This window comes from Podarcis melisellensis (assembly GCF_964234715.1).
Source record: "Podarcis melisellensis genome assembly, chromosome: 4".
Taxonomy (NCBI): Eukaryota; Metazoa; Chordata; class Lepidosauria; order Squamata; family Lacertidae; genus Podarcis; species Podarcis melisellensis.
In genome coordinates, this window is record NC_138531.1 from 2,985,752 (window position 1) to 3,009,224 (window position 23,473).

Genomic DNA, 23,473 nt, shown 5'->3' on the forward strand with positions numbered 1-23,473 from the left:
AGAGAGGGCCCAAATAATTACCGCCCAGTCAGTCTGACATCAATACCAGGGAAGATCAGATCATTAAGCAGTCTGTGAGCACCTAGAAAGGAATGCTGTGGTCACCAATAGTCAGCATGGATTTCTGAAAAATAAGTCATGTCAGACGAACCTGATCTCGTTTTTTGACAGAATTACAAGCCTGGTAGATGAAGGGAACGCAGTGGATGTAGCCTACCTTGATTTCAGCAAGGCATTTGACAAGGTGCCCCATGATATTCTTGTAAAGAAGCTGGTAAAATGCGGTCTTGACTATGCTACCACTCAGTGGATTTGTAATTGGCTGACTGACCAAACCCAAAGGGTGCTCATCAATGGTTCCTCTTCGTCCTGGAGAAGAGTGACTAGTGGGGTGCCACAGGGTTCTGTCTTGGGCCCGCTCTTATTCAACATCTTTATCAACGACTTGGATGATGGACTCAAGGGCATCCTGATCAAATTTGCAGATGACACCAAACTGGGAGGGGTGGCTAACACCCCAGAGGACAGGATCACACTTCAAAACGACTTTGACAGATTAGAGAACTGGGCCAAAATAAACAAGATGAATTTTAACAGGGAGAAATGTAAAGTATTGCACTTGGGCAAAAAAAAATGAAAGGCTCAAATACAAGATGGGTGACACCTGGCTTGAGAGCAGTACATGTGAAAAGGATCTAGGAGTCTTGGTTGACCACAAACTTGACATGAGCCAACAGTGTGACACGGCAGCTAAAAAAGCCAATGGAATTCTGGGCTGCGTCAATAGGAGTATAGCATCTAGATCAAGGGAAGTAATAGTGCCACTGTATTCTGCTCTGGTCAGACCTCACCTGGAGTACTGTGTCCAGTTCTGGTCACCACAGTTCAAGAAGGACACTGACAAACTGGAACGTGTCCAGAGGAGGGCCACCAAAATGGTCAAAGGCCTGGAAATGATGCCTTATGAGGAACGGCTAAGGGAGCTGGGCATGTTTAGCCTGGAGAAGAGGAGGTTAAGGGGTGATATGATAGCCATGTTCAAATATATAAAAGGATGTCACATAGAGGAGGGAGAACGGTTGTTTTCTGTTGCTCCAGAGAAGCGGACACGGAGCAATGGTTCCAAACTACAAGAAAGAAGATTCCACCTAAATATTAGGAAGAACTTCCTGACAGTAAGAACTATTCGACAGTGGAATTTGCTGCCAAGAACTGTGGTGGAGTCAGTGGCGTAGCGTGGGTTGTCAGCACCCGGGGCAAGGCAAGTAATTTGCGCTCCCTAACCCGTGGATTTGCGCACCCTAACCCTAACCCCAGATGTTGCGCCCGGTGCGGCCGGCCCCCTGCACCCCCACGCTACGCCAGTGGGTGGAGTCTCCTTCTTTGGAGGTCTTTAAGCAGAGGCTTGACAGCCATATGTCAGGAGTGCTCTGATGGTGTTTCCTGCTTGGCAGGGGGGTGGACTTGATGGCCCTTGTGGTCTCTTCCAACTCTAGGATTCTATGATTTAGACATACGGTTCCAGAATGTATGTCAGAGTGTCCAGACAGGCTTAATAAAGCTGAAGTACTGTCCAAGTCTGACGAACCTAGCGGATGGGTTCACAAAACCTTTGAGCTTTCAAGACATGGGTCGTTCTGTGTAGGGTTGTGTATGGGGTAAGTGGTAGTACTTACACTCCCCCCAGTGGTACAGGACGAGAGGGGTGTGAGGACACCCAGAGCTTACAGAGTTAACAGCTCAAGGGGAATGACGTCCTGCAACTGGGGCTGTGTTCGCATATGGGTATTGTACTTTGTTATGTGAATGCTTTTACTTTCTGTTTTGGCTGCGACAGGAGAAACATCATGTCTTCGCTCTCTCCTGGCTGATTTGTTGTTTTGCTGCTGTACAATACAGTGGTACCTCAGGATGCGAACAGGAACCGTTCCGGAGCCCCGTTTGCATCCTGAAGTGAACGCAACCCACGACTGCATGTCTGCACGTGCACGGATCGTGATTTGCCGCTTCCACGTATGTGCGTGATGTCATTTTGACTATCTGTGCATGCGCAAGCGGTGAAACCCAGAAGTAAGGCGCTCTGTTACTTCTGGGTCACCGCAGAGCGTAACCCGAAAGTGCTCATCCTGAAGCATTTTCAACCCGAGGTGTGACTGTAAAGCTTCATATAAAAGAAGAAGCTGTTGTACAAGAGTTTTACTGCATGGCTGATACTCTGCTGTAGCCGGGAGAAGCAGATGGGCACAGTGGAAGCGGACTGGATGGCACAACAGTGCCGCTATTCACAGCCTTGATGGACGCTCAATGGAACAGCTTTATCAGTGGCTGCCCCACAGTTATGATACTCCCTTCCTATGAAACGACATAGGCCCTTTCAGTGTAGACCTTTGAGTGTGCCTCGAGGACTCATTTGTTCCAGACTGCCTATGAGCTTCCTTACTATGCTGTATTCTTATACTTTGATAACTCGTTCTTAATAAATATCCTCTCAATTGGTGAGAGCTATGCCCTAAACCTGAGATGGAGAACTATTTTCAATGCAAGGGCCATGCGTCCTCATGGGCAATCTTGGAGGAAGTTGGATAACATTCAGCCCCTAAAAGGCAACATACAAATCCTTTAAATAACTTAACTGTCTTCTCTCCACTAATTGAAAATTCATGAAAACTCCATCCTATTGGAGCAACTCAGCCAGCAACTTCAAAGGCTTCATTATTACAAATCTATTTAGAAAGTAAGAGTACAGACCTGTCTTACCGTTACGGCTTTTCAAATGTGCAGCTACAAAGCATCTTGAAAGTAATAGCTGTTTTCTAATTCAGCTGGAATCAGAAACTGAATTGCTTTGTCTTTGTCCTATTGAGAATAATCTAAATGAGAAATCCATATATTGCCGTTCACACCCAAACACTTTTCTGTTATTAGATCCTGTCCATGACACAATATTAATGTGATCAATAGAGATGCATGCAAAAATTGCATTGATTCAATATTTGTTCGAAGTTCCATGTCACTGTAAAAAAGCAGTTAAACAAAACCTCTTTATTTATTTTTTACAAAAACCTTTCAAGAGCAGTTTTACCAACTGAGCAATATCTGGTTAACATGTGGTACAATTATATTCCTATTTAAAATTTATGTGGATACTTTTCCATTTATTAGATTTTTGTATTTGGTGGAACATAAATTACATGATTGCCTATGATCATTTTGCTGAATTATTCCACAACCCTTAACAAAAAATATGTAGCTGTAATGACACAAAGTTACCAACATAATCAGTACAACCTGCATAAGGGAAACCCATTTTGCCATTAAAAATGTGGCTTACAGTCCTTTTGTAACTAAGGATGCTTAAGAAACTCAGCCTTTCTGAATTCCAATATGAATTTCTCGTATTTGCAGCTCCTGGACTAATTTGTGAATGGAATGTGGTTTCCTACTAGCTTTTGTACTTCCTGAATGCCTCATTAAAGTTCTTGACTTTTAAAAATCCATCAAAATGCATATATTTCAGAGGACTCTAAATATTGATTTATGCTGTGCTGCAGGGCTGTATATAGCAAAGATGCAGCAATATGCTGGAACTGCACTGTATTTATGAAGAAATGCCTTGAACATATTCTTGCAGGTGAGGACTAAAGCCTTACTTGCAGTGGTAAACCTGTGCCTAGAATCAATAGTTTCAGACTGCAGATGGGGGCTCATATTATTGAATTAATTCTCTCTCTCTCCCACACACAGGCACACACACACACATACACACACAGAGAGAGAGACAGACACACACACACACACACTCCCTCCCACCCTTCTTACCAGGGCAAAGGGAAAATTGGTCCCTTCTCCCTGACTTGCTAGTTTTCTGTGTGCACAATTATTCTTAAAAAAAAATTTTTTTTTGAAAAAAGTTCTGACTAGCAGTCTTTGAAATGAAAATATCTTACTTCCCCATCAATCACTTAAGAGGTTCTGTGGAATATTCTGTCTCACAATCAGAATTATTCAGAATTGTATTACATTTCATTGACTGTGACCATACTTTTTTTTAAAAAAAAGCCGCAGATGTTACCAGGAATGTTTGCTTTGCTTCCAGGCACATAGCTTATTATATTCAGTCATTTGTTTGGGGAATTTAATATCCCACTCCTCAGGCAAAGCGACTCAGAGCAACTAAGATAAATTTTAGATAGTGAAACAACAATAATCAATCATATAATAATGAAATAGGAGCAGCACCAAACTATAAACGCTTGATTAATAAAAGCTTAGAAACTAACAGGTCTCGGGTGAATAAAAATGTAAACAACCACCACCATTTTAGTGCCAGAACCAGGATGAAAACCCATCTGCAATGGACCCAGATAATCAATGTCATCCAAACGTATCTGGAGGAGGAATTTTGAGGATTTTGATCTTTATGAATTCTGAAACAAAATGACCTGGTCTGTACTATGGCTGTGAGGCCCACCTGCCCCGTTTCATCTCAGGACCTCCTTCAGCCCTGTTAGGGCTCTATTTGGGGGCCCATTCGCTTGGGATTGCTGGGGGGGGGGCTTGCCTGGGACCCCAAACCTGAAGCAATATTTGGAAAATAGACGTTTCAGTCATCCTGCTAATTTTCATTGTGAAACTAAAATGGCCACCACTTTCTGTTTTTCCCCACACTCTCCAATCACATCATTTTGGAGATGGGCTCCCTTGCTTAGATTGCAGTGGGCTAAAAAAGCAAAACACCTTAGAATATCTCCTAAGAGCTTGGTGGGAGGCAGAGGTTATATTTGGGGCAGATGGCACCCAGGGCAGGGATGCCTCACCTTGGAAGGGCCTTGCCTCAGGATGTGGACAAAGTCTATATCTCTTGGACTAATGTGGAAATAAGAATTTAGCTGCCCACCCAATTTTGCAATATGGCGATGCAGTTCTCAGAATATAAAAGCAGACATTTCAGTTTGCATTTTGACAGAAAAAATGAATATTATTGCATTACTATTTTAAATAGTATTTAAATAGTATTTTGAGAATTCTTGTTCTAATATGTGCTGGAAATAGACAGATGTGCAGATCTTTCATCTGGAGTTCCCTAGTAACCCATTTTCCCAGACGGTGTATATTGTGTATGGGCAAGCCTCTCTCCCCACCCCCACCTTACACATGTCACGTGTTACACTGTCATGCAACACTTCATTGCTGGGTGGTATGATTAACAAGTGCAAAGTTGACAAACTGCAGGCCACACTCTTTAATTGTGTCCTCCCTAAAAGAGGGCATGTGTTGCAGTGAGACCTGGAGACTGACTCCCTGTGTTGTGGGTGGGTTGATTGGTTAACCACAACACCCGATTGATAGGTCCCTCTATGTTTGGTTCAATCTGGCCAATGGGGCGCAGTCTAAACCGATCGAGGGACCTATATATACCCATGCATATGACCCAGAGCTTCCTCTTTTGACTCGTGCATTCAGAATACCCATCCACCTCTCTCTACTTTTAGGGCATTTTGCAATTGACCTTACTATGCCATCGTGTGTAGTCTGTCCTTGGGACAGGGGCATGGCAGGAATTTCCCCACTTGGCTGCTTGGCTGTTGCCATTTGGGTTTCGCCTGCCACGTAGCAAATCATCACAACTTGTAATGTTGCGGATAGGCAACAGGTGATAGTGATGGGAAAACGCTCTCGCCATCCCTATGTGAAGGGTATTCTGTTAAAGGAATCCAGGGACTCTATGGTTTGGTCAACCCCTGAGAGGGGGTTGTGCCCGTGCCTGAGTCCAGGGGGACATTTGGGTGGTGGAGTTAGCCTGTTCCCGGCTTTCCGCTTATTCAGGTGTTCACCCTTGGCTGACCTATACTGCTGCCCTGGATCAGTGCTGCCTGCGAGGGTGCAGGGAGCTAGTTGAACCAGAGCCTATGCAACCACTCACTCTCTGTAATCAATAAAGTTGTCTGCCAAAAAAACAAAACTAAAATTTTAGTCATGTCTGAATTTATTTAGGGGGGAGGTCTCTGGGTCTGAACATGCAACTGTGTCTACATCATTCAGTCTCTATAACAGAAAGTTCTCACCAGGGCCATCTTTAGCATATCTGCCACCAGGGTGTAAAGATCTGCCCAGCACCCCCAAATTAACTTTTATTGAACTTTTTGGGGGAGGGGGGAAGCCAAATTTGATGACCTTTTTTTAGGGGGAAAATCACTCACCTGTAACAATGATGCAGTGGAAGAAAATTCTTTTGTTTCCTGGCTTATTGGGAAATATTTGACGCTAAGGAGTCTCAAAGCAGCTAACAATCTATTTTCCCGTGAGTGAAGCTGAGAGACTTCAGAGAAGTGTGTGTTAGGAGTCATTCTGCAAAGAAACAGAAAAGATGATTGTAACTTTAAGAACTGTTTCTGTGAGTTCTGGGTGTGGTTTTCTAGGCTGATTAGGTACAGCTGGTGAAGAGTACAAAAGGAGGAGAAGTTGCAGTTCGAATTTGCCTGCAAAAGAGAACACCCACATGTTTTGTGTTTGTAAGGTTGTAAATAAAACACTTACTTGAGTATTTTACACCTGTCTCACAGTTCTGTTGTCTGCTGCCAGGAAGATACCGCTCCAATAGTGTGACTAGTCCAAGGTCACCCAGCAGCTGCATGTGGAAGAGCGGGGAAGCGAACCCGGTTCACCAGATTACGAGTCCACTGCTCTTAACCACTACACAGAGAGATGGAGGAGGGGGGCAGGGACTTTCACTACATTGCTTTTCACTGTCGCAGATCGAGATGGACTGGTATACAGTCCAGAATTCGGCGCCCTGCTGCCCCCCACCCTTTGCACCCCCTGGTCCACACATAATGACATATTAGTGACCCGGACACTTTCGCTAATGGATGAACTGGCATCTGCATTAGCCTTTGCCTCTAACTCCACATCTGAAGGAAGTGTGCTCTCTATGTCTCTGAAGAGAACCTCAGGAACCTCAGAGGAATTGGGGCCACGGGGCGGTGGGAGGCCATGCACAGCCTTAGCATTTACCTTTCCCCCAGGTAGATAATTATACGCAACCTATGAGAAGTGCATAGGAGAGCAAAGATAAGTGATTTATTCTGTTGCTATTGGTTATGGTTGTGTACACTGATTTGTACCACACAGAAGGAACTAGATGATATCTCTAAATTTATAATTAAAGTGTTAATTAATTGCAGCTGTTGTACTTTAATATAGTGAATACAATTAACCAAGCTGGAAAAAACAACTTAGCTAAATTATTAATGCCAGGGGCTGAAAGTTTTCCAATTCTCCCCTCTCCAAATTATTCTGTATCATATAGTGACATGTATCACTATTATATTGGGGTTTCAGTATGACTTTGAGAATTGCGTCTTCCTGCTGTCTACATAATAATGTCTGAACTAGGGATGTTGGAGAATTCTAATGGTATGGAAATGGGTGTGGCTTTTCATAGAATTGTAGAGTTGGAAGGGACCTTGAGGGTCATCTAGTCCAACCCTCTGCAATGCAGGGATCTCAGCTAAAGCATCCAGGACACGGTGTGTGCATTCACTCGTTGTCAGGGCCAGATTTACATCACGTGAATGTAAATGGCATTTGTTTCCACCAGATTCCCTTCCCCCCAAAGCTGCAAATATTACATAATAATGTTAACCCTGGAGTGGAGGAGACTTGGGCAGCTGTGGGGAGGTGGGGCCCTTCAGTCTCAGCAGCTACTTCATGTGCTCATGAGGCCGGACACTCCTGTGCAGATCCTGCTTTTGCTAGTAAACAGTTAACTCCAACTTGCATAGTGTGATTTACTGCTGGCTTACTCCTGACATTAAACACCAAGACCTACTTTCCGATAAATGCAATGGGTCTTACTTCTCAGCTGGGATACCGCCACACCCCCAGGAGATATGCAAGGCCTTTCTTTATGCCCCTGAGGTGATGAGGTGCATCTGCCATTGAGGCCCAATCCTGCTCCTTCTCATATTGTGTGCTTAGGTCCGATCTTTTCAAAGGTCCACCTTTGTCCCATGCCTCTCTTGGTGTCAATGTTCCTTGTCATCCTTCCTTCTTCCACTGAAAAAGATCTGTGGGGAGAAGGTAATTGATGGGCCATTAGCTACTTCACTTACTTTGAAAAGTCAGTTTGCAAACACACAGAGACACAGGAAACACTTCAAATGCAGCGATGTAGAAGGAATAGAATGCAATCCATTAGTTAAACCCAGTTACAGTGATGACAAAAATGTGAAATTCCACCCATAATGGCCAGTGAGGCAAATCATGTGTTTGGCAGAAAACAAACAGAAGTGGAATGAAATCAGCTCTGCTTATGGCAAGTATATGGTGGAACAGGTATTGCTAAATTCATGCAATTTTAGTCTTTGGCAAGTTGTCTGTGCAACTATGAAACTACTAACATGAGTTTGACCAAACTGTGGGAGGCAGTGGAAGACAGGAGTGACTGACGTGCTCTGGTCCAGGGGGTCACAAGGGGTCAGACACAAATAAATGACTAAACAACAACAGCAACAGCAAACTGTGCAACTATATAACTGTAAGCATTGAGATCCTGTTTGATGACAGAAAAATAAACAAAAGAAGGCAAATTATATTAGCTTGAAATTTGTTTCATTTGGGGATGAACACAGTATATTGTGGATCCAGTAAAAAGATATAAAATTGTGTGTGTGGCTATCCAATTATTATTATTATACTTGTATATCAAAATCATTACATGTTTACATTACTATAGCTTACATTATAAAATATATTATTGTATATTTTTATTTTACTTCTAAGCTGTTTTAAAAGCATTATTTTTGGTAAAATAATATTTTATAAAAGCAATATTATTTTACTTGTACATCATACCACTTGTGTAAAAGCAGAATGAGGAGGGGACACAGGCAAAGGGGTAGGTAAGACTTTGGGGGCGGGAATCAGGTAGCATGGCTTGACTTCACTTCACACAACCAGTTTGTTAGGGTAGGGAGAATTCTTTCCCGTCACCCACATGTCAGAGTGCTCCTTTCAGAGATGCCTTTCACCTTTGACCCTTAAAACGGTACTGGGTACCAACATTTGCCAGGTCTGTTTACAAATTCATTTTTAAACTGCTGTTGTATTAGCTCCTTCAACCATAAATTATGTCAGATTACAGCATTGTGACTCTCATGACAATTCCTGGATACAGAATCAAAATCCTTGGTTTCTAGGGAGAGTTACTGTGACTCACTGTGACTACTGTGAGTCATGTGGAGCAGTTTGGGCTGCAGCAAAAGGCAGTAAATTTGGGCAGGGGCAGCCATACATAATGATACTAAGAAAAGATAATAGGGACTATGGCTGATAAATAAGAAGTCAATGAAGAGAGACTAAATAAAACTGACAAGTACAAAATAAAACAAACTCATAAGACCTGGAACTGTTTTAAGGAAAATGGAAATCATCATATTGACTGTGACTAGTAAGAGAACAACCAACAGTTAAACTAATCTTCGCGAACCGGGTTCTCTCCAGGCCTATTGAACTATATTTCCCAGGCAGCATGGATGCCAGGTGATGGCTCTGGTTAGACAGACTCGAAAAACAAACAGCAGCAAGAATAAATCAAAATGGGGGGGGGGGAATATAGGGAAGTGTGGATAAAAAAGAACTGTGTGTATGAAGATTGGAATGAGGTAAAGAAAGCTGGTACCAGTTAGTGGGGCTGCATAGATGATCTGGTCAAATCAGGATGATTACATCAGCTTTCTATGTTTTTTCTAATATTTTAAATTAATTCATTGGTCAATCAATCAATCAATCAATCACTATTTAATTACAATTGCTGCCATATTTACTGTGGCCTGTTGTTTTTCATGTCATTAGGCAAACCTCTGGCAAGGGAAAAAGGAGAAAAATATTAATACTTTCCAATTTGTCTCTGCTCTTTTGGAATACATACTTCCAGAGCTTGGATGAGTTCTAAGTACAAAGACTTCAGGCTGTGTGGGACATCTCATTAAGCCTATTATCTTTTGCATATATTTTTTGCAAAGCCTGCAAGTTAATTTTTCCCTTAGCAAATATGTTTCCCCCTATTTATTTACTCAGTATATTATAAGCTCACCTTAAGGCTCGACAAATGCAGTGCATTTGAATTTCACTGTGGAAATTCAGAATTTTGATGAGATTAGTTGATTCTTATTTGCAATTTGACACTTATTATTCATTAGCAAATTATTTTAGAGGGGGCAGTGGTATATGGATATTATTGGAAGTTCGTAAACATAATGCCATGACACATATACACCCAAAGCAGTTTAGAATATAATTCCTGAGGGGGTTTACCAAGTTAGTATGGTACAACAAAAACAACATACAGGATAAACTGTTGCCCCAATCCCAGGATAAGAAGCTTAGTATGTAGAGGATCTTCACTTCTGCCGGCTGACTCCTGGCTCTACCAGGCTCAGTGAAAACCTGAAGAATTCAAACCCGGCTCAGCTGAAAATATTCCACCTAACTTGGCTGAGTCAAAGTTGGTACAAGTCTCCAAAAAGACCCTTGCCCTCCAACATTTCTCCAATGAAAATGGGGTGTTACATTCTATAATGATAATTTTACTATTTATACCCAACCCATCTGATTGGGTTGCCCCAGCCACTCTAGGCAGCTTCCAACATATATAAAAATGTAATAGAACATTAAGCATTAAAAAACTTCCCTATACAGGATTGCCTTCAGATGGCTCAGGGGTTGAATAACTCCATACCCTCCAACCTTTCTCCAATGAAAATAAGGACATCCTAAGGAAAAGTGGGAGATTCCAAGATCAAATCAGAAACCGGGACGGCTTCTCTAAATCAGGGATGTCCCTGGGAAATAGGGACACTTGGAGGGTCTGAGGACCAGAGAGTGGGGGGCTTTGGCTGAAGCCTAAGCCCATTCAGTGCAGCTATGTGATCTGGCAGCCCAGCCTAAAAAACAATTTAAAAGCTCCCCACTGCTGAACAGGGTTTGGATCTGGTAACTTCATGCTGGCTTAATTTACACCGACTTGCTTTATCCCAGTTTCTTGTGCATAGGATTGTTCCCTAAATCTGTTAAAATGTAAGGTGCTATATTACTCCCTGTGGTAAAATATATGAACAACTACAGCAATTGGAATCCATACAATACTTTTAAAAAATGCATATCCTGACTTGGTGTGTGTGTGAAGTTATAGATATAGAGATAGAGATAAAATCTTGGTGTGGTTTGGGGCTGGGCATAGGCCAGCCTTACTGTGGTCCTGCAAGATGGGGGGAATAAATAATCAGTACACTGCCTCAACATACAAATTTGTTGGAAAGCTTACATCAGTGATGTATGGGAAGTTATGAGGACATTGTAATGTGGCATATAAGTACCAAATGCAAAAAAAATAAATAAATCCCAGCCAAAATACTAATATTAACATTATTTATGGTAGTATATTCACAAAATAATAATAAATAAATGTCCACATGGTCATTCTTCCCTAAATGTTGCAGCTGTCACCAAAGGATGTGTAATTTGATACAACCCAAAAAACTATTGTATTTCAATCGACTACTGCCGGGAGACGCCAGGGACCTTCTGCATGGAAGGCAGACCTTCTTCCCCTAAGCTACAGCCGTTTCCCTATAATACTGAGACCAAGTCTCTTTGAAAGACAGGCTCAAGTTAAAACAGATTTTATTGAACTTGCTGCTCAAATTCATGGTGAAAGTGACAGGGTAGTTGTTATGCAGGTATCAGAAAGGATGAGCATAACAAACATTCCTTTGTCCTCCAAATCTATGATATTATGTATGCTACAGGGATCAATATCAGCCTCTCTGACAGAATTCTCTTATTAAAAGCACATGTGCAGTCCAAATTTTTGCATGTTTACTAAGAAGTAGGGTATGGGTGGGGTTAACGCTCAATAATATTGTTATTCCTGTTTTCCCATGAATGTTCATCTTTGTTTTGTTTTGGAGTTTTTTTTTAATTAAACCTTTTAAAAATTGTTTTGAATTCTAAGGCTAGACACAGTACTGAGAGGAAAGGAAAGGCTCCCATGCTAAGGCCATTATACCTCGGTTACAGCCTAGGCTTGGAAGCTTCACTGGGATCCTGAGTGCTCCTGAAGTATTACCTCTAATAGGGGAACAAATTCTCATTTACCTCACTGCCAGCAAAGCCATCTGTTCCTCCAGACAAGTATTCTTTAAAGAAATCCATCTTGGTTATACCTATGCAAGGATCCATTTTGTAAAACTGATGACCTCAATATGTAGTCAAAAACTGTGTGAGAGAAATTCTATGGAACCATTTACTTGCCTCGTCAATCTGATCGCCTGCTGGGAATGAGAAACTTGGGATTTATTCAAGGCATGGCCTCCTGTACTTTGAGGTGATATAGTCTCGGCACTATAGAAACAGTGCGCTCAATGCCCAGCAGTGAGGAAATGTCTTATCCTCTTCAAGATTTGTCTGTCCAGATTATTAGTGCTGACAGGCTGCAAAGGAAATGTGCCCTGCTCTTCAGCAAAAATGGGGGTGCTTTTGAGGTGGCTTGGCATCTCCTAGAGAGAAGACTTGAACTTACCATCAGGACCCCAAAAGGAGAGAAGTTCTTTGCTTACAAAGAGATTCCAGATTCCACCACCTCTTACTTAGACCGATAACAATGCTATTGTTGAAATCTCTAAAAGCTGGACTAGTGTTAACAAAAATTGCTCTGGCAGCTAGCGAGAAAATGCCAGAATGAGAATCCTTTGCAGCTGGGAGGGGCAGAGAGGTGTGATGCCACAATGCCACACATCAAATAACAGTGGGGAGGGGGAGGAAGCAGCAGGCTATATAAGCCTCTGTGCCTCCCCTCTGGTCTCTTTGGCTGCAGGGGAGTCAGACTGAGCAGCCAATCTGCTGCTGCGTGTGCAAGGAAGAGGTTTCTTTTTGGCAGACCTTGCGGCTTACTGTGTTTTGTTTGGTTTTCCATTATCTTTGCAGCCTTGTTGGCTCTTGTTGCTTTCCTTATCCTTATCCTTTTCTCTCTTTCTTTTTTGGGGGGCAGGACTATGGGGCCAGTCTTTGCAGCCTGGCAGCCTCTCAGTCTGGGCTTTGAGGTCCTTTCAGCCTTCTTGATAGTCTTGGTAGTCTTATGATTTTGACTGATCTCTCCCTGAGTCATGTTTCTACTTTGGTCGGAGCTGCTTTCATTTGGGCTTGGCAGCATTGTGGCTTGGTGGCTGTTCCCTTTGCCACACATGTCCAAGGTCTTGGCTCTGCCTTAGCAGGTTTGGCACTGCCTTGCAGACTTGTTGCAATGCCCATTTGCCCCTCACCACAGGGTTAAGAGCTGTTGGTTTTTTTGCTTTGCCTTTCAGCTGCGCTTATGGCTGCCTATTCTACCCCACTGACTGTTTTTGCCCCACTTGCTGACTTTGCTCATTGATTTGAATCACGGCTGGTTAGTTGCCCATTGCAGATCACTTAACATGCAGGTTACCAGGGGCTGGTTGGCCTCCTGTGGGTCACTTGACTCTGGGTTGCAGTGAACTAACGTTTTCAGGAAGGGACTTTAAGGAACTGAGGAAAATAATAGTGGTGATGAGACACAAAGTAACTATGTCTTATTAATAAAACAAAAAATGGCAAATCAGTTGCTGAAGCAAGAGCACAGAGCTGAGTAGAGTAGAAAATCAGAGGAGGAGGAGGAGGAGGAGGAGGAGGAGGAGGAGGAGGAGGAGTAGTAGTGACGGACATGGAAATGGAAGAAAGTGAACCGAGAAGACATTAATGAGAGGAGGCTAAGAAATGTCCAAATTGCAGGAGCAACGTATTCTGCAGGCACTCAGGAAGAGCAAGAAAGAAGGTCATAAAGGAAGTGATAAAACAACAACAACAACAACAAATGCCTGAAGACTCAGTAAATGCCGGATATAAGCTTTAAGGAGGAAGGAGGGTGGAATCAGAGGTCTTAAGGGCACAGGAGATTCTGTGGACAAGGGAATGTTTAGAGGGTTCAGACATGTGGACTAGGAAGTCTAGGCCACGGGATATAAGTTAGATGCTTCTGTTGTATGTAATACTAAGATGGAATTAGCATTATGTGAACAAGTCTCAGGCTCAAGGGATCTCAGTCAACATGACTGCAAGGAGTGAACTTGAAGTTTTTGCTTCCCTTTTCAGTAAGCATCTGATTAGTGTTATATTCAGTTAGCCAGAGCTTAGCATTAAGCAGTTTAGTGCTACATTTAATTAACCACAGTTTAGCATTAAATGGCTTTGTTACAGTTAAATTGTGGTTTATCTTAACCTCAGTTTATTGAAACAAGCCATTTCATAAACTACTGCTTGAAGTTTGCTGGTTATAATAAATTATGGCTAAGGGAAAAAATCCAGGTTTAGCTATAACAATAAAAAGCAATTATAATTAGTTTCCAATTTCCTCACAACTTTGCCAGAGGAAAAGAGGCAAGGGGAACTCATGTAATCTTGAGTCTCTTTCACATAGCACTGAACTGCAGTTTAGTGTTACATATGGATGAGGGGACGTGGGTGGCGCTGTGGGGAAAACCTCAGCGCCTAGGACTTGCCAATCCCCGTGGCGGAGTGAGCTCCCGTCATTCAGTCCCAGCTCCTGCCCACCTGGCAGTTCGAAAGCACAATTAAGTGCAAGTAGGTACCGCTTTCTTGCGGGAAGGTAAACGGCGTTCCGTGTGCTGCTCTGGTGCCGGTTCGCCGGAGCAGCTTCGTCACGCTGGCCACATGACCCAGAAGTGTCTGCGGACAGCACTGGCTCCCGGCCTCTAGAGTGAGATGAGCGCACAACCCTAGAGTCTGTCAAGACTGGCCCATATGGGAAGGGGTACCTTTACCTTTTATGGACTCATAGAGTCCACCCTTTTAAGAGAAGAGGTTAGAAGAGGAATCCTATCATATCTGGCTTCCACTGTCACTTCAGCATTATGGCTTCAAGGAGCTGTTGAGGGCTGAGAAGCAGAAGGGGCTGAATTTCACATATAGATTTAACAAAGAAACTAAACCTTTGATTACAGGCTTCTAATATGAGAATGAGTGCTTCTGCCATTTTAAAAAATCATTCTCAAGGAAAAGGATCTGTTCTGAAAGGCTGTCATGTCACGTAGTTCTGCTGTGCATACCATTCTTCCTTAAGCACAGCTCTTCATCTGGTAGAAAAAAGGGACCATTCTCTCTTAAGTCTTAAAAATCAAGATTTGCTTTGAATCTCACTTCTCCTCCATGCATGACTCACTGACAACTCACTGCCTTGTTCTCTGCTTCCTACTGCCATGTGTTGCTTCATTCATGGAACCAGCTATCAGGAGTAATCTTCCAGATGAAGGAAATCAGCAATTGTTTCAAGCTGCAGGTGCAATGATAGAAAAGATCTCATTCACTCCTGCAGGTATATGAGTTATTCATCCAAAAATAGCCATTGTCTTCTCTTGTGCAGCATTAGTGAGACTTGGTTCAGATGCTCAGAGTCCTGCATATGAATACCCAGGCTACAGTAAATCTGGTTTTTAAGAGGCCATGGGATTCTCTTCAACTTTGCTGCGAGAAACCAAGTGCCGCACCAGAAGGCAGCGAGAGAGAACCCTTTTCAAATTTCTATCTTTCTGCTTTTTAAATTTAGTCTGATGAAAACTAAACAATATAAACATGGAATTAAACAAAAATAAAAAGACAGCATCTAACCACTAAAACAGTTCAGCGGTGAACTTGAAAAAGCTAGTTTTACACTCCTCCCTTTGAGTGCTTATGCTCCACATGCAAGGTGCTACCATGAAAGAAGGCCCCATCTCACCTCACTGCCCAGGGGGCCACAGCCACAGATGGAACCATGAAAAGGGTCTGGGCAGCAGATATGGGGAGATGCACTGCTTCATAGAATTGAGTCCTATGTCATTCAGGGCTTTATACATTATAGTCACACTAGCAATTGGGCCCACTAGCAAATAGGCAGCCGCATGGAGTCATATCTCACCAGAAAGGAACATATTCTTATGTGGGAACAAGATGCTGTTATATTTTCCCTGTAACTTGGCTTCTCGCAGTGAGGGAACCGCCAGAAGGCCCTCAGAAGAGGACCTTAGTGTCCGGGCAGAACGATGGGGGTGGAGACGCTCCTTCAGGTATATTGGACCAAGGCCGTTTAAGGGCTTTAAAGGTCAGCACCAACATTTTGAATTGTGCTCAGAAATCAAACATGACATGGTAGTGTGTAGAGACAAAGCAAGAGTCTTTCTCTCCCACAGGTTCTGGAGATTGTCTGAAGCAGCCTCAACAAGGCAACCCTTATAAAACTTCCAGGACTTTTAAAATAAGGGGTCCACCATTCTTTCAGTCCTTATTTCTTCGGCACTGTCTGAAGTGGACTGAGCAGCTTGGGGGCAAGTGCAGTGTTTTTGATTCCATGCCTCTCCTGGTAACACTGCAAATCCACAGGCATGGGGGGAGGCCAGTTATGTGCATCCTTCCCACTTCAATGTCACATCTCCTGCAAATCTGAACTAAACCATTATGGGAGCAAGCTGTCTCATGGATTCTCACTTTCTTACTGTACTATCAGAGTGGTGTGGGAAGAAGACCTCTTGGAAGTGGCCCTTAGAGCTTGGGTACACATTACCTTTCCTCAGTGTTAAACGTTGACACAATTCACCTTTGGTTTGAGGCATTTGGAGCTACATGCTCCAGCACCCAGAGTGGTGAACATGCAGGGGCATGGCTGGCATGCAGCCTGCCACCTGCAGGAGGTGTGGTGTGCATTCCGGGGGTGTGGGGCAGGCGGCACACATCCCAAGGGGGCGGCTGTGATGTCACCCCCCCAGATGGCACCGGGGGTGGGCCGCTTCCCCTGCCCCACCTTTGTTTGCCAGTGATTTGGAGGTATCAGAACCAGTGGTTTGAAGCCCCTGGTTGTTGTGCTTGGTGTGAAGGCTGTTGCCTTCCTCTGTGCTGTGAAGCAGACAAGATGAGATCCAGGTTTCTACCAACATGACAAATCTGCAAAATGTGAGCTTAAATGTACAAGCCACCCAAGAGATTTTTTTCAGCAAAGAACAGAGAGCTAGCTGTCACTCCTTCCTTGTACGTTTTGTCTCTTAGAAACTGGAATGAACCACCTTCTCACTGTTACTCTATTTTCCCATTAGGGTTGACAACTCAATTTTATATGTGAACATCCACAGGACATTGTGCTGTTCACTCCAAACAGTTCCAGCAAATCAATGCTGACCGTTCTGTGCTATCGGACATAAAACATCAGAGGTATTAAGAACGGTTGCTATGCTAGTGATTAACTCAAACAATAGCTGAGCAAATAAGGCCCAGGTAACCTAGATCTGCCACCTATACATTTTAGCTGCCAATATATGGCCTCATTTTTGTATTTCAATAGGATACCAGTGTAACTACCAGTGGATTTATTGAATTGCTTAGTGAATGAAGCTGTTTTCTCTGCTAATGTCAATGACAGTGATATTAATGTTGGCATTTGCATCATTCATAGCTGTCAACCTTCCCTTTTTTGGTGGGAAATTCCCTTATTGCAGCACCTTTTCCCGCTGCTTCCCACTGCTATCCCAGATTGTTAGATATCCCGTAGACTGTCCCCGGGACAGGTGAGGCTGCTGATCCCTTATTTTGAGGCTCCTGGGATAGGTGAGGCTGCTGAGCCCTTATTTTCGAGGCTGCTGATCCCTTATTTTCAAATCTGAAAGTTGACAGCTATGGCATCATTTCCTGGTCCAGACTTAAAGAGTAGGAAATGAAAGCTTGGATGAGTTGTGGGGGTCTTCTATAAGGCCTCAGAGTAATCTCTTATAATTTGAACACTAAGTAAACATTAAATTATCCTAGGAAGAGTGGAACTGAACATTTCTGTTTTTTAAAGTTTTGATATTCCATTCTGTTCAAATTCCTGACTGATATGGATTCTGCAGTTCATTCTTCCATAACCCACTCTTCCATTGTACAGAGAAGCATGGTGTGTCTCTACCACTCTATAAATGATCCATGGCCTTTGCATGTCACCCCCCCATCCCTCTGGGCATCCACAGTAAGGCCTGGCATGCCCTGGAGATAGTGGCCGTTTCAACGGACTGGGCTGAATCCCAGGTTCATTCTAGAAATGTTTCTACCATTCCAGTCTATAGTCTATATCAGGGGTCGGCAACCCGCGGCTCCGGAGCCGCATGTGGCTCTTTTACACCTTTGCTGCGGCTCCGGGGCGGATACTAGCAAGGGGAGGAGGCGCATTGTGCGCCCCGACACTCCCCACTGTGGCGGGCGCCGTACTGGCTGTGAAGCCGCATGGGGGTGATGCGTGCGTTAGTCACGCAGCAGCGCGCATGCAATGGTTTTGCGGCTCCCACTTTTTTTCTTCGGAAACGGGTCCAAGTGGCTCTTTTTGTCTTAAAGGTTGCAGACCCCTGGTCTATATAGTCAGGAATTTGAACTCTTCTGACTGGCCTATCACTACAACTTTTCCTCACTCCTATGTAAACGTCAGTAGATGTATGTGAGCTAATGCAATTAAATGCTGCAACCTGAAATGCTTATTAAATTTTCAGGTATACCTGCATTAGTGATGGGCCATTTTCCCTTCCGCTGAGTTATTTGATATGATGGCCTAGCTCTTCTTTCCCTCTTCTAGTCACATACCAATGAAACTGCCATTGTGTTGCAAATCTTTCATCCTTGTATGTTCCACAAAATCTTTGTGGCAATAGTAACAGCAGATAAATTGTGACAGCCATCTCCCAGCCACCCTGGGTCCTATGCCATCTGAGGAGAGAGTTTTCCCAGCTAACACAAAGTGTATCCCTCAGCTCAGTCAGCTCTCTTCCATTTCACACAAAAGTCCAAAAGGGGTTCCCAATTAATAACATTGATAAATGTCAGTGATGCACCAAATCTTCCTGAAGCGAAACATGTGGGAGACGTTGCCCAAGACTCATAAAGCAGCATGCTCAGCACACAAACCTGGTAGACCTTCATCTTCGTATTGGTTGTTCCCATCCAATTCTCCCATATCCTCTTGGAGAGGCAAGACAGCACCATAGCTGCCTTGCTAATACGCTTGTCCAGCTCAGCGTTGATGGAAAGGTTGCTGGTTATAATGGAGCCCAAGTAGACAAAATCTTATCAAACAGCTTCCAAATTTGCCTGGGGTCTCCCTGAAGCCTCTTAAGGTGATGTGGCATTACAGTTTGTAAGCACAAGGATGTAAAAAAATAATCTGAGACCAAACAGGGTTATGAGGCCGGGGGCCAGCGCTGTCCGGAGACACTTCTGGGTCACGTGGCCAGCGTGTCGAAGCTGCTCTGGCGAGCCAGCACCAGAGCAGCTTACATCCCAGCTATCTACCTATTTATATAGAGATATCTTAGACTCATAGAATCATATTAACATAGAATTGTAGAGTTGGAATGGACCCCCACAGGTCATCTAGTCCAGGGAATGCAGGACCCAGGAAATCCTGTAGCCCCTTAGTCAAGAGTTCTGGCATCTCAACCACACTTAATGTTCAGTATTTCAGCCTCAGTGTCTGCAAGGTTTCCAAGTTAACCCTATGAACTCTATAACCAAACTTGATTCTGGCCACACATACACAGGCACATAGAGACAGATACACACATACATTGATGCACATGGCATGGGCCAATAAATTATCCCATTATTATTTTTTATTTTCTGCACTTTAATAGATAATGTATGGTCTGAAATAATGTCTTTCTTGAGCTTTATTTGAATTTCAGAAGGGGGAGGTTTCCAATGAGCCATGCATGTAAAAATAACCAACGTACAAGTTTATCAAAATACATTTGTGTACCTTCAAAATGAGCACACCACAGCATCGATCGTTTAATGAAAAAATGCAAAATGGAAGTTTTCGCCAAAGATCATATTAATTTGCTAGTTTCTTGTTCAGAACGAGAATGCTTGTGTGAACTTTAAAAATCAATGCAGCCATATATAAGGAAAAATCAATGCCATGCGTCAGGGTGCATACATTATAGCTAAGATTATTGTGGAAGTCCTGTTTGCTGCATCTGAAGTATGCTGACTTTTATTTAAAACATTGCACAATCTAAGGCAGCATCACTGCATAAAATATTAATGCTATATTTAACTATAGTTCAGCCTTAGAAACAAGCCCACGATTATGATGTTTCCTGATAAATTCTGAGCAGCATTATTTTTAACTGCCCACCATCTATATTGATTTACATGCTAAAGTACAATATAGTAATGAAGACAGTAATTTGGATAGAGTATAACATATAAGTCTTTAAAATAAAAATCATACACAAATGCTTTATTGGTGACTACAGTCCATTTGTTGGTCCTTACTTCATCCTGTGTTGACAAAACTAGAACGGCTTCTGTAGCCCAGTTGCACTGAGGGAGATCTAGCTCTATCCACCCCCCCATTCCAGTGTCCCTGAGATCCAGTGACCTCTGGCAAACGTTCTATGCTGGGATGATGGAGTCTTCATCTTGCCATATCCAAAGACTTCCAGTCTTGCATGAGAAATGTGCTAATTTCTTCTCAATGAATGTAAAAAGCTTTCCTTCTGGGAGAAAGATGTAATTTGCCTGTGCTGTACCACTCACATACATACATATATACATACATACACACCTTACATACCCCAAGGCATTCTTTCTCAAGCTCAGGTCCCCAGGTGTTGTTGGACTACAACTTCCATCATCCTAGATAGCACAACTAGTGGTCAGGGTTGATGGGAGTTGTAGTCCAACAACACCTGGGGACCTGAACTTGAGAAAGGCTTCCTCAACACCTCGACTTCCCTGCTCTAGAGGACTCCTTTTATTCTGAAGTGGGCTCAGAACCCACCAGAAAGCTATGTCCTGGACCTGTTACAAAAGTGCTTCGACACCTGCCAGAAGTGGTAGATTACTATTTCAGTGTGGGAGAAACCCCGTGCTCTCTCAGTTGAAACGGCCCTTTGTGTCATCCAGCAGTCAAATTGGCAGGCAGTTGTTAAGTGTACAATCCAAAGCGTGTTTTCATACTATCTGTGACAGACAAGCACATCAGCCACTGCCACCAGAATGTTCTTATATGCTGTTTGATGTTTTTGGTGTGAAATTATATCAGGACCAATATAAACTTGTCTAATTGGTCGTCTTCTTTTTAGTCAATGAGGAAAAAGAAACAAAGCAAGAAAGTGAGTAAACAGATTGTTTTGCCCATATAACATTTGTGGGGTTTTTTTGTATTGCCATCTAAAAGGAGGAGGCAGACAAGAAGTTCATACAAAAAAGCCTTGAATTGTGAGGAAAAACATGTCAAGCTGGGAAAGCTTTGAATAAAATCAGATTGCTCAACAGAGGCTTAAATAGCAAGCATGTACACACTATTGTTTATGAGCTAATTATACTCAAAATGTTTGTTACACACACACAAAATTTAGCAGAGTAACAGCAGCCAAGAGGGAGCTTATAAATAACCAGTTTAAGAATCATTTGGGACTATTAAATGCTCAAATTAAAAAAGCTGATAATGAGCATGCCAAATAAGGAAACTGGTTCCTATGTTTTGGAGAAGGAGAGGGTGATTTCATAATACAGAGGAGGGAAACATGGAAGAGTGGAATGGAATGATGGGCTGGGCAAGAAGGGGACTCGGCCCTATCCTTAAGGAGGCACCTGGTTACCAAGTAATATCTGGGCTCCAAAGTGTTGGATTTATGTACCAGAAACTAAAATGGTTTGGTGTTGTCCTGAATACCGGGAGGAATGTCCTCTTCTGTATCCTCCTAACCCTGGTCTTAGAATCTTCTTGGAAGACTCCTGCCTAAAGAAGTCCTGCAGGCAGTATTGCTCTCTATGTGAATTTACTTGCCTAGGGTGGTAAGCATTTGTTGCTTTCAGCAAGAGGTGGCCAACTCACTTGTGTACTTCAGAGGAACAGTAATGACATTTTTCTGTTTAAAAAAGAATTTGCCATGCTTGTGTGTATGCGAGAGAAGAAAGCAGACGATGTGTTGATGAAGCAGTGCTGGGGCTGATTTTGCTTTCTGAGGTTTAGTGCTCCCTCCTAAGTATGACTGAATAATTAAAAATATAACAACAACAAAACGTTTGGGACAGTAATAAATGTATGCATTCTTTCTTACAAAAGGATGGGTAGCGGACATCTATAATCAGAGACCTGGCAGTTGCCAAGAACCACATATAAGCAGGCATTAGCAGAAAAGTACCACCACATATTTCATCACATTCACCAGGTGTGCACAGCAGCCCTATGGATATGATTGGTCATTTGCATTGCATATCCCTTTTTTTGCATTTTACAATAATGTAATATAATGTAGGTAGTAAATAATGTAGGTAGTCAAACAGTATCCTGTAAGTTCGTGTCCAATGTAGCCAGTAGTGTTTTTTCTTTAGCTCTTCTGTAATATGATATACTAGCCTTCCACAACTGCATGTGTAATGTTTATGGCAGATGCATATGCTGATCCAGACCAGAATTCCAGAATGCTCTTAAGCACAGAGAAGTCCATGCCGGGACTTACAGAGAATGCTGGAAGAAAGAAGACCAGCCCATATGAAACTGTGAGCAAGGACAGCATAGCCTTTCCCTGTACAAGTGTCTGCTGCCCTCTTCTCTTCACATATGGAAATCTTAACAGAGCCAGCGGCAGGTTTAGGGGAGGGCACCCACACATGACGCACAGAGCCTCCAGGGCATTACCAGGGATGCTGCAACTATGGTTGACCATGGAGCGTGAGAGGCAAAGGGGCACTGAATTTTGGTGTGAATTTTGGTGGTGGGCACCACTGAAATTTGAGACCCCAAGATCTGCCACTGACAGAGTTTATATCTCTCAGCCATGTACACACTAACTATCAAGTGAAATTTCCACCTGATCTACATAATTTTATGGATTTTATTCCGAGTAGCTGCTGATCTCCATACCAAGCAGGACCAATTTTCATCCATAGGGTCCATGTTTTTGCTTGGCTGTGCTGTGCCTAATGGTGCAGCTAGTCATGGACTAATATAGCAGCTTGCAGATCCACTCCAGTCTTCAATTCTGCCCCAGCCAATCCAATCTACTTTCTATGACTTAGTTTTATTAAAAAAATATTTTTTATTAAGTTTTCCATTTTTTCCAGAATATCATTATAACAAATATCATAATTCATCAATCCCAAATTATCCCTCTCCACCCCCACCCCCCTTGGACTTCCCTCAACCTCCCTCTCTGGTTTATTTTAACATAATATCAATTCCTGCATATTACCTTTTATTCCCTTTTAAAAAAATAAATCATATAATTTATATACATTTTGTTACTTGTAAATGTTTACTCAAAACCTGCTAATGTGTTCAGATCTTTGCATTGTTTCTGTAGATAAGCTGAAAATGGTTTCCAATCTTCTTTAAAGGATTTTTGTCCTTATTTCGTAGTCTATCAGTTAGTTCTGC

The 23,473-nt window shown here is 42.8% G+C and overlaps 1 long non-coding RNA gene across 1 annotated transcript; it reads right to left on the reverse strand.

Moving 5' to 3' along the window:
• Positions 1–2,708: 2,708 nt before the first annotated feature.
• Positions 2,709–12,734, reverse strand: LOC309367752. The gene is made up of 4 exons (XR_014167320.1): positions 12,584–12,734; positions 7,858–8,069; positions 6,201–6,348; positions 2,709–3,013 (listed from the first exon to the last, which is right to left on the reverse strand). It is a non-coding gene; the product is annotated as an uncharacterized lncRNA (long non-coding RNA).
• Positions 12,735–23,473: the final 10,739 nt, after the last annotated feature.